At 41.2% G+C, this 11815-nt stretch overlaps 1 long non-coding RNA gene across 1 annotated transcript in view; it reads right to left on the minus strand.

The window, feature by feature from the left end:
- Positions 1-11815, minus strand: part of LOC116217863 — a 15292-nt gene that overhangs the window by 1448 nt on the left and 2029 nt on the right. Inside the window, exons 2-3 of the long non-coding RNA XR_004162590.1 lie at positions 955-1037; positions 606-652 (exon numbers count right to left, since the gene is read on the minus strand). This is a non-coding gene — a long non-coding RNA (uncharacterized LOC116217863). The remainder of the gene's footprint in view (positions 1-605; positions 653-954; positions 1038-11815) is intronic.

Raw genomic sequence — 11815 nt, forward strand, 5'->3', positions numbered from 1 at the left:
ATCAGAATGCTGTGCAAGACATACAGCAATCCCATGGTGAAATCTTTTTTCTTTCTTCAAATGAAATTGAAATCCAGAAAATATACATTTTCAGCATTTGTTCTCCCAGCACAGATCTACTGGCTGCAAACTGTCCCCGCAGCTGAACTCGGCCACCCTCAGATGCACCGCACGGCATGCTGCCATCTCCCTGGTGCTGCTTTGCACTTGGCAAAGTCCCTTGCATGCTGCCAGCCATGTCACAGCTAGAAGGATTCTTTTATGGGCTGAGGTAGGAGCCCATAGCAGGAGGAGGTAGGGTGGAAAGGCACTATCCCATTCCAGTGTTCCCATGGCCTCGGTGCCCTTTGGAAGCACACTGAACGTGGTGCTTGTAGAAAATGCTGTCTTGAAAGGGTATGAATAGTGGGTTACTGGTTTCAAAGCAGATCACTCCCAGGAGACTCACTTTATGTTGAGGGAGCCCTTCAGCTCTTACAATGTGGGGCAACGTGTGCCACCTCTTTCTCAGTGACACAGATCTACTTTATGCTCATCACACCTTTATGTGTATCACAGAGAGGACCCAGGCAGATTTGGAAATGTCTGAATATCTTCCTACTCACCTGCTAACTGTGTAGGAGGTAACACAGGGGTCATTGACACTGCTGATCTAAACAGGGAAATAAAAGAGAAAAGTCAGCTATTGAGCTGAGTTGTCCCTTACCTTAAGTAGGTGTAGTCATCCCATGGGTAGGGTTGAGTTCATTTAAGCCTGCTTCAGTGAATTTTGATTCGAAATGGTACTAATGTGAATCTGAAGAATCAGCACAGCCTTGGATGAGTCAGTGAAACTCTCATGTCAGATGCTGACTTCAGTCACATCACTGTAAAGCTGGGGTCACACCTCTGAAGGCTGTAGTGCTATTTCAGTGGGACAGTTGTGCAACCGTGATCAAAATCTGTCCCACTCACCTCCAGGTGTTGTGCCAGTGAACAGCAGCATCTGACCTCTTGCCACTGCAGTCCTCACTGGGTTTACCCACGGACAGAGTGTGCTGTTGAAACAAAAGGTGATAGAAGTAGAAGTGAGCAGGATTTGCCTCCAATAGCAGCTTCACTTACACAGCTGTGCTTCCCTCACTGGGATCTCCAACCTTCATCTTCACAAAGCTGAAACGAGAGCATCTTCACTGCCTTCAGCAAAGAGACATCCAGTTGGCCCTTGCAGAAAGGGGCTCTGATTCAGTCTTCTGGTTTTTAATTAACACCACTCTTAATGGCCTTCTAATTGTGCTGCTGAGTCCCACTATGCCTTTCACAGCTTTGTTCAGGCTATAAATACAGTGGGCAACCTTAAACTCAGGCTGCAGTCAAGATTGTGCACTGAAAACATTCAGATATGGATGACTTTTCACCTTTACTTGCCAGAGGCCAAATTCTTTCAAACATTGATAAACTTTATTTAACCAGGAAGTCTTCGAAATTCTGGAGTGAGCCTAAAGGTCACAAGGTCTGAGATGACCTTGAAAAGTAACTTTTATCTCAGTGGACATCCTGGTGAGTCAAGGCTTAAGCAAATACACTCTGATACCTAATTCTCCCAAGAGCAAGTCTTTGGTGCCAAAGGTTGTATACTTAGTGAAGTATTTTGCACAGACATGCAGAGTTGGGAGCCATTGTATGCATTTCCTTGTAATTAACAGTGATTACTCATAATTAATAAATACAGAGCTCTAGCAGGAGGAGGATTTTGAACTCCAAGGATGTGCAGGCTTCCTGAAAAACGCATGCCACTTGTTATGATAATTGCAGGAGACCAGAAGATGCAAAGCCAGAGGCAGTAGGACAAGCAGAAAGGTTTTGTTATTTTGGAGAAAAGCAAGCAAATAACATGGAAGAAACACGCTCACAGAAGTAACGTATAGGCCATGCACACTTGAGGTAAATGAGGGAGTAGAGTGAAACATATCTGCCCCTTTCTGGTATGTAAAAGTGATGTACTTGTGCTTGTTAGTGGAGCATCTCACTCCATTAGTCTTGGCACTGCATTATGAAGAGCTGTATATCTAACTCTTCATCTCCCCCTGTGCTCCTTGATTTGTGTTGAGCCTGGCCAGATGCAAGGCCCCTGCAGTGCACCCAGCAGCTATTGTGTTCCATATGCTTGGGTTGTCACTAAAACCCATGTGATTCCATGGGTTTTAAATATGTGCAGAAAACATGCAAGGTAGTTAACTTTCCTTGCTTCTTTGCTCTTCTTTGCCTGCTTTCTCTCCTTCTGTTCTGTTCTCTGTGGCTGCACTACTGGTTTCATCCTGGATATCTGTAGACGTGTATGTAAGTCATTATTTGCGGGCATTGCATTTTTGTTCCAATAACCAAGATAAGAATTTAGGAGGTGTTTTACTTTACTTGGTTTTTAATGTGTATATCACAAAGAAAAGCACACATACCAGGAACAACAGACTGGTCTTCAAGAGCCTGATCATTGGTACAGAAAGTAGTGGAAAGGATTGCCTTGAAATGTTTTTTTTGCATCGATATAGCTCAGTTCCTGGTTATCAGATAGATGCTGAGGGTTCCTGTGAAGTGAATGGGGGAAAAGAACACTTGCCTGAAAGTTGCATGGAAAACCATCTTATCTCACAAATGGCCTCAAAGAAAGTTGGGTCTTACATCCTATCTCTGTCAAGACCTCACATGCTTAATTATTGTCTGAAAAGGAATATTTCCTTCCATTTAAAACCCACAGCTCTAAATCTTCTCTTGGAGTTGGTCCTTTAAGACTTCTTGCAAATAACATATGATAAAGAAAACTGCATCATCCTCCTGACCATTAGCTCAACATTTAGAGCATAATTTTCTTCTTTCCCCAGGCAGTGGGGTAAACCAAACCCCTTATCATTGCGAGCCAGAGTTACCTGCTGTGAGACTAACCAGGAGAGAAGAGCTGGAACTCAACACCCTGCTATCACCACTCCTCATGCCAAGCCTACAGCATTTCAGTAAACCCTGCAAATTCACTTCCAAACAGTGCTGGATGTTAGAGAACTCATGACTGGAGGAAGAGGACAAGCAAGTTAGATCCTGAGGCAATATCAGCAGTCAAGAGTAAGTTCCTTCAGCATGAACAGAGAAAGAGCTGTGCTGGAGATTGATTCCATTTGGTTAAATAATATTTGAAATCAGAAGAGATAAAACCCAAAGTGCCCAAAGTGTTTCAATCTTCTTCAGTGTCCTCCTTCTGCATTGTTGCTCTTTTCCCATTGACTGTATCTCATTTTAGCTTCTGTTCTGCACCGTCTCAGATTCAGGCATCAATGGATCTGCACCATGTTCTGCAGCTCCACTTCATGTCCTTTCCCTCGTGTTCCTTCCCTAAAACCTCTTCTGCTCTCTCTGGTCTTTAAAGACTGAAGTTCTCCTGTGTACTGAAGCAGATCTGAAGGTACCTGAGGAAATCTGCTGTTGAGCACACAGGCCCTCAGGGATGGCAGGTGTCTCCAGGGTTCAGTGGCAGCAGAGCTGGTCATTTGAGAGTCATCATTTTGCATGCAGCATCTAAATATTCTTGTGGCTTCAGCCACAAACCTTAAAGCATGTTCCCCCTGATAGTAGAAACCTCGTTTAGAAGGATATTGACTGGCTGTGTTCCCTATGTGTTTCTAGGTAAATTCTGTTCTTTGCTGGTTCTCTGAGATGCAGGGACAATCATTGTGCCCGAAACAAGGACAAGGTACTATTACTGAACTAGTGACACAAAATCTGTATAACATTCTGTATAACCAGGCACTAACACCCTGAAACAGATTAATAGGCATATTCATGGTATGCAAATGAGACAGTACTACTCATTTAAAAAGAGGATATCAGTTTGGTTGCAAAGCTAGGTCAGTTACTTTTTTGCTCTACACCTTTGCATAACAAAGGCTTCACTTCTTAACAGCAGAGCTCATTCAAAACAGGTCACTGTATAATACTGTAATTACAGGGCAACCAACTTGCCTTGTAATTCTACATCGCTCTGTCACACCAACTTTATATCTGTTAATTGCTCCTCTAAATTCTCCTGGCATTTCTATGATTTTTTTATCCTATCAGTTCACCAATGCTTTTACATACCCTTTCCACACTTAGATTAGCGTTTAATCCCAAGGAATCACTGAATCAAAAAGTTACTTGAACGATGACTATTCAAGGATTGAACAGGCTTTGTGCTTGGTAGAGAACTGTTATAATTCACTTTCAAATGAGATTTCTTTTCCTTTTGACACACAAATGCACAGGTACTTACTAGTATTAGCTATGTCAGTTGTGGGAGTAACTAAGCAAGGCTAAGCAAGATAAATAGGAGGAACACTGACAGGTTGACTTTCAGTGGTAAGGTCCAGAGTTAAACAATTGTTTACAATATTCATTACTTTCAGCCCCGAATCCCACTGACAGCTTTATTTGTGTGCTCGTGATTGTATCAGGTTTTCAAGATTTCTGAGCTACGGGATGTAAATAGGAAACTTGATTGCATGAAATTGCAAGTGCAGCGTCCACATCTCGATGGCTTTATCTAATCCATGCTTGTCACTATTGCAGAAGTAACTGAGGTACCAGGCATGGTGGAGGGGAGAAGGAATGGTGTGCTATCCTGAGCAGGACATGGCTTAGCAAGCATTTATGGAGCTTTCCTGGGTTTACTGCAACAAACCTCCTACAGCTAGAAGAGATACTGCTAGCTTTACCTATGTTGCTTTGCAGAGTAAAACTGGGATTCAGCTGACTGTACAAAATCATATTACGAGGTGTTGATACAAACTTTACACTCATCTCCTCAAGGTAATGCTAATAGTAATGCTAATAATAACATTAACAACATTCTTCTGGGAAGGAAAATAAATGTATTGACCATGACATAGCAGTGATTTGTTTCCAGAATAAAACTTAAAGTCAATGGTTTTGAAACCAATTCAGATATGAAACATTTCCATTTCATCATGAAGGTTATCAATGAGGTTAAGAAGGGAATGCATACATAAAGATTGCCCACTTCTCACATTCTGCTGGTTTGTGGTTTTTTTTTTTAATTACTAAAGGATTCTGTAAATCTCTCATTTACATCTTTGTACTATCCTGGCAACACCAACTTTACAATGTATTTGCATTCTTGCATGTCTAAGAGGTGCTGGAAAGCCCAGAGGGAAAACAACAATTACTAAAGTTGCCCACTGTATCTCATTAAGACTGTTTTTTCATAAATTCATTTTAGCTTTAGAACTGGACTTATGAACACCAAGTGTCTGCCTCAAACTGACTGAACCCTCATTTAGAGAGTGAATCAGCTTGTGATTCATATTGGAGCTAGGAAAGGAAAGGCAGAAGCTGTTCAATGCTGTTCCCTCAGAAGCTCTTTTGGCATACACGTATGGATATCCAGCTCTTAACTTCCTTGGTATGTTGCCCCCAAATGGAGCACCTCTTCATTCTTGCAATATTTGAGCAATGGATACTTATCACAAGGAATTCATTGGGCATCAGCTCATTCGGTACACTTAGACAAACTAATCTACTCTAAGTAGTTATGGAGTCTATTGGGGTTACCTGCCTCCAGGCTACAAAAACCAAAGAGAAAACTAGAAGGAAATACTCTATTTTTCTCCTGTTAGATTTAGAATGAAATTGCTGTGAATGAATGTACTCCATTGATTGCTATGGAAAAGATAGTGTACGTCATAAATTCTACCCTACTACCCACCACTGGTAGATTGTCCTTTAGTGGCAGTAATGGAAACATGGGCTGAAGGTGGGGAGTCTCCCTTCACAGCCAGTAAGGCATTCTCTGTGTGCAGCTTCCTGACAGCTGTGGATCCTTGGAGACCATGGATTTGTGACGATTTTTTTGTGGGTGTTAAGTGTTCTTACGCAACTGAAAAATAAATGACTCACAGAATTAAGTGAAATTCAGAATATTTTCCACATGGAAAACCACTATTTTTTATTTTTTTTTCCTTTCTCTAGTTGGATGAAAGTCAACGGGTTAATGTTATTTGAGGAATCTCAAGTCCCCCTCCAAACTGTTACATAAATGCAATATAAACATGTTTTAGCATTATCAACTAAAAGAAAATGTTCAGCTATTTTCAAATCCGAATGTTTCAATCTGTCAATGCATTTCACTGGTGGTAAATTCAATTTAAACTGTACTTAATACTTCAGCAAGGTATTGGCACTCCAGTGCCTTTTGTTGATCTTTTTCCCCTGTGGGCTGAACTTCCTAGACCAATGATACCTCTCATAATGTGTCTGCAAGGGCTCCCTGGACACCAGCTACTGTTCTCAGGATGCACAGGTGGGTTAGTGGAAAAATGGTTTTAAAAGAGAAGAACAGGTTGATTTTCCTGAAGAAAACGCACTGAAAAAGAAAAGAACCATGGAAAGGTTTAGATTTTATAGAAACTGCAATTTTGGTAGAAATTTTCCCAGTAAGAAGAAGTAAAACCAATGCAGTAGTTTGCAATGCTGATGGTAGGCTGAAAGGCTGAGTGAAGAACCCTGGACTGTCTCATGCCCTGCTCCTTCCAGCTACCATTGCTTAGCCTTCATAAAATCATAGATTCACAGAATCATTAAGGTTGGAAGACTTTAAGATCACCTAGTTCAACTGTCCACCTACTGCTAATACGCTAATATTGCCCACTAAACCATGTCACTCAGTATCAACATTTCCATGTTTGGTTCTCACCTGTGGCAGCAGTTGCCTGCCTAGACCCACAGGTTGTCACTCTTCTAACAGGACAGCAGGAAGTTGACTAAATTACAGGGGAGAAGGAGGAGAAGGAGAGGTATTAGCCTCCTGGAGGCTTCAGTTTCCATAGCTCTTCTTATGTAGGCAGGCAGAAAAACAGGTACATGAACCGGGACACTGAAGAAAATAAAGACTGCTCGAGTTGTTGCTTTAATCTATTCTCTCAGACAAAGGTTAAATTACCATTTGAATGCCATTGTAGAAGAACTAATAATATTGCTTTTATGCTCTGAGGATCCTCTCTCCCTTGATAATTTGCACTCTTTTCAACTCCAGTTAGAGAAAGCTGTGACTCCTATGATCTCTACCCTGAAGATTCTTGTTTTCACCGTGCAAGAACAGGTTGCCCTGCTGATCCCTCATCGATTTCCTGTGGCGCCTCAGGTGGTGCTGCAGAAACAGCTGACTGTGAGGATGCAGTGCTGAGGATGCAGTTGGGCTTTGAGGTCTTTGTGGAGTTATGCCAAGCAGCTTGTGATTTCCAGCTTCTGGACCCCAGGGAGAAATGTGAACCCTTGGCGAAGAGCTGAACAAAAACCATGATACTCCGTTACCGTCCAAGAGAGCATTTTTTGGACTGCATTTGAAAATACTCTCTCCCTCCTGATTAGGATTCTGTGTTTTCATTGCCGTTTAGAATGGATTTTGCTATCTATGGAGGTTATCCTGCAGACTTTCCAGGCTTTCCCATTCTTGCACACTAAGAAGGAAATTGAAACAAACGTGTATTTGTCTTCAGCAATAGCAGTTGTGTCAAGTGGTGTCAAGATAAACACAGCTAAAGTAGGAAAAGAAATAACAAAACCACTTATAAAGAACTGAGCCAGTATACATAGTTTTTAAAAGGGCTGTTAATTGTTCAGCATGAAAACTTTCAGCTCAGCAAATCGCATGCATATCGCAGCTCGAGAGGGGACGAAGTATAGTTCATCCCATCATAGGTGTTAGCTAGCTCCTCTTTTTCCTGATCTACACAACTCACTGCTGAGATGCCTCTGGCTGAGGCCCCTCTGGAACTGTGTAACTTCCATCAGCAGCTGATCTTTCATTGCTTTGGTTGAGCAGGGAGAAAACATCCAACTGAGTAAGGCTTCTGCCATTTCTCCTAAGCATTTTAGCCAGCTTCTGAAAAGGCTAGAATCTTCATGGTATCAGGCTGAGTATGTCTAGGAGTACATTTATGGCTACTCTGAACCCAGTCTGTGCTTCTCTGATCTGGGAACCTACCTCTCTGTGGAAGAATCTGCTTGTAGAGACAACTATCTCCCAAAATCAGCAAGACAGGTTATTTTAGGCCCTCTCATCAAGAGAAGTGTAGGCTGCATCAAAAGAAATGTGACAAGCAGGTTGACGGAGATGATCCTGCCCCTCTACTCTGTCTGGTGAGACCTCACCTGGAGTGCTGTGTCCAGATGTGCAGTCCGCAGCACGAGAGAGATGTATACCTGTTGGAGTCTGTCCAGAGGAGGGCCACAAAAATGGTCTAAGGGATGGAACACCTCCCTTCAACAATAGGCTGAGAGAGCTGGAGCTGTTCAGCCTGGAGAAGAGAAGGTTCCAAGGAGACCTAAAAGTGAACTTTCTGTATCCAAAGGGAGGCTATAAGAAAGAAAAGGGCAGACTCTTTAGATAGGTATGTTGTAATAAGACAAGGAGAAATTGTTTGTAACTAGAACAAGGAAGATTTAGATTGAATGTAAGAAAAAAATTGTTTACAATAAGGGTTGTGAAGCAATGAATCAGAGATGTGGTGGATGCCCCATCCCCAGAACCATTCAAAGCCAGGCTGGATGGGGCTCTGAGAAACCTTATCTAGTTGTTGGTGTCCCTTCATTGTTCATTGCAGGGCAGTTGAACAAGATTACCTTTAAATGTCCATCTCAAGTCAAGCAATTCTATGGTTCTATGATTGTTTTCCTGAAGGCTTTCCCTACTGCTTGCCTAGAGTATTTACATATCCCATATTCCCACAGAATATAAGGGATGTCAAGAATGAGACTCTTGAGGACAGATCTGCTGGAGGAAAAGCTGAAGAGTGTTACAGATCCTTACCTATGCCACAAGTGATGATAATGTCACTGACCCCTTCACCAGCTACCTAGAATAGGCTGGGATGTATCTCTGCTCTGACTTCAATACATGAACTAATGGTTTGAGTCTCTATTCAGTTCTGCCAAGCTCCTCCTATGAACACAATCACACTCATCTCTAACTCAGGAATAGATCCACAAGAATACAAACAAAATGCTTGTCTAATCCTTTATTAATCCCACAAAGCTCCAGGCCATAAATTTTGCAGTTTGGTTCAGTAAAAGGTCAAAGACCCCTGTCCTGCAACTGAGTATTTGAAAATATGTCTCCTCTACTGTCATTATTACATTGTAGTAGCTTTGCAGACATTATGGCCTCATGCCAGGAAAACCTGCTGTGTTCCATTTTATGGCTCAGCTCCATCTTTGGTAGCATTGCTGGGAGCCATCAAACCAGCAGTAGGGATCTTACCTCCTTCTTGGAGCTGCCTGGAGGCAAATATCAGATGGGTACAGGTGAAAGAAGAGATTCTGATGGAGTATCTCAACAGCTTGCTCAGACAAAATGCAAGTGGTAGCCCAGAGCAAGAAGTTCCTCTGCTATTTCCCCAGTGAAGATGACCTGGGGCATCCTGGACATTCTCCCTAAACACTCATAGCCTGGCAAGATTCAGTGGAAGCTGCTGCTTTCCTATGGAGTATTTCTGAAAATTTGTACCTTTCATATAGGCTTTAATTAACCGACTAGAAATCTTACCCAGAATGGGGTCAAACAAAAGTAATTAGAATTCCCCATTGTCAAAGAAAGTGTTAAGCCATCAAAATAAAGGATAGCTTTAAATATGCTGTGTGTGAAGGAATGGATGATTGAGACAGGGATGCAGAATCTTCAGTCAGTCCTTAATATTTTCCCTGGGAAATGAAAAATCATTTGAAATCTTTTTGGGTAGTTCATGGACTTGAACATGGCTTTCCCATATCTAGTAGGATGGTTCAGATATTGATGGAAGAAGTTTCTGTCCTCCTCATTTCCTGGCAAGTTTCAGTAGTAAAAAAAAAAATGTAGAAACCTCAGGGTTTAAATCTCTGGGACCTGGCTCATTAATATCAGGAACTACAGACTTTATCATGGCAGCACCCGACTTGACTTTTGCATCTTGGTCAATTCTGTGTGCGTGTGAATCTCTGTTATCTGGCAGCTCAGAGGAAAGAGTTGCTTCCCCACTCTGTAACTAATTTTTCTGAAGATATTATAGTATATTTGTAAAACAAATTTTAAATATTACCACAAAAATGGACAAAGAGGGAAGTTCTTTTCGTGTTTGTATTGCAGTATAGTACAACTCTAATTAGTCATATATTAAATTGAGCAGCAGAATTTAGCTCTAAGGTCTCAGACTGATACAGATAACTATAGGCACTTCAGTTGTTTTCAGATCCTTAAATTTATTCTTTGGTTTTCCTGCTAAATTAAGCTATGCATCTGTCAACTCATAATATAAAACTCTAAGGACTTCATGGCCAATTAAACTCTTCTGGCAGAGGAAGAGATCCTAAAATTGAAGTAAATTGTATTAAAAGCTGTTGGAAAATTTTCCAATACTGGTAAAAGAACTTCAGTTTATATTTAGACCAAGTCACTTCAAAATCATCATATTCTGTCAAAGATCCTGTATATCTTAACGTTGTCTTTGCTTTCTGTGATCTGTTGAAAAAGGAAACCAAGTAGTTCTGTGAGAATGAAAATCAATGACATCTCTCATTCTACAGATCTGTATTTGTGGTTTATGATAATCTCCAGCTAAGACCATTATTATGTTTGGGCACCCATATGGTCTCTCTTCCTCTGATAACAACACTTGCCAGGCTTTTACTTGGGCCATACATCAGAGGTGCTTGTGGAGCCTTGCATCTCCACTTGGGTATGCTTGTAATATCTCTCACACTTGTATTTCTTTGTTATATGGGGCTCAACATGCCAAGAACAGGAAAGCAACTGGTGAGACATGATCAGACAGACCAAGTAATCGCATAATTCTCGTATCATTAGGAAACCATTAAAAAAAACTGATCAGTTATCTTCAAGCCAATGGTGTTTAGTGTGACTTGATAGACCGCCTCTTTCCTAACAACTTTAAAAGCTTCTCTAAAAGTAAGGTTGAAGATATACATGACATTACATATCTATCTAACTCTTAGAAGCAGGAGTCCCACTTGCGTGGATACGGGTAAGCTAATCCACTTGGGATCACAAAAAAAAATATTTATTTTCACAGTATTTTAGGAGGAACTGGGTTTTTTTTTCCATTTTTTTCTTTTTTTTTCTTTTTTTTTCTTTTTTTCTTTTTTCTTTATCTAGAACAATGAACAGGAGTTATCTCTTGCATTCAAATGAATGTGGCCCCACAACATTTCCTGCATCAATTCTCTATGGACAAAGCAGGATGTTTAGGAATCGTGATGCTGAGGACAAAGATTGGTCAAAATACACCATCAGCCCACTGTGGGAGTGGAATAATGGCTACAGTGGTATTTTCCATCAGAGAAAACTGAAAATAAATGTAGTTCAACTTTGTTCAGTGGTAAGCCAAATTAAATTACTTTTGCCTCTGACAGAAACCTGTTGTAAGTCCAGGACATGTCCAGTCAACAGTGTATTTTTCACTTCCCCAATCTCCAATATGAGGTTAACAAATTTCCAAAAAAATCTGTGTCACAGACAGTTAAGATACATATTGCTCAGTGACAACACAGACTGTTTGATCTTTGCTCTAAGGGTAAAGCACCATTTCAGGGTTGCTTGGCAGCTCTGTTTTCCTTCCCTTAGAAGAGATGGCCACTGAGAAGGGAGCTCAGGTGTGGCAGAAATGGCAGGTGGTTAGAGCTGACTTGACAGCAATTAAATGTACAAATCTTTGATTAGGCTCGCGGGAATGGAGTCATTAGCTCCAGTGAATGGACCAGCTTGCTTTCCACTGCCTCATTAACTATAATACTGATATTACTT

The sequence above is a fragment of the Meleagris gallopavo genome, chromosome 1 (assembly GCF_000146605.3).
Source record: "Meleagris gallopavo isolate NT-WF06-2002-E0010 breed Aviagen turkey brand Nicholas breeding stock chromosome 1, Turkey_5.1, whole genome shotgun sequence".
NCBI classification, from domain to species: Eukaryota; Metazoa; Chordata; class Aves; order Galliformes; family Phasianidae; genus Meleagris; species Meleagris gallopavo.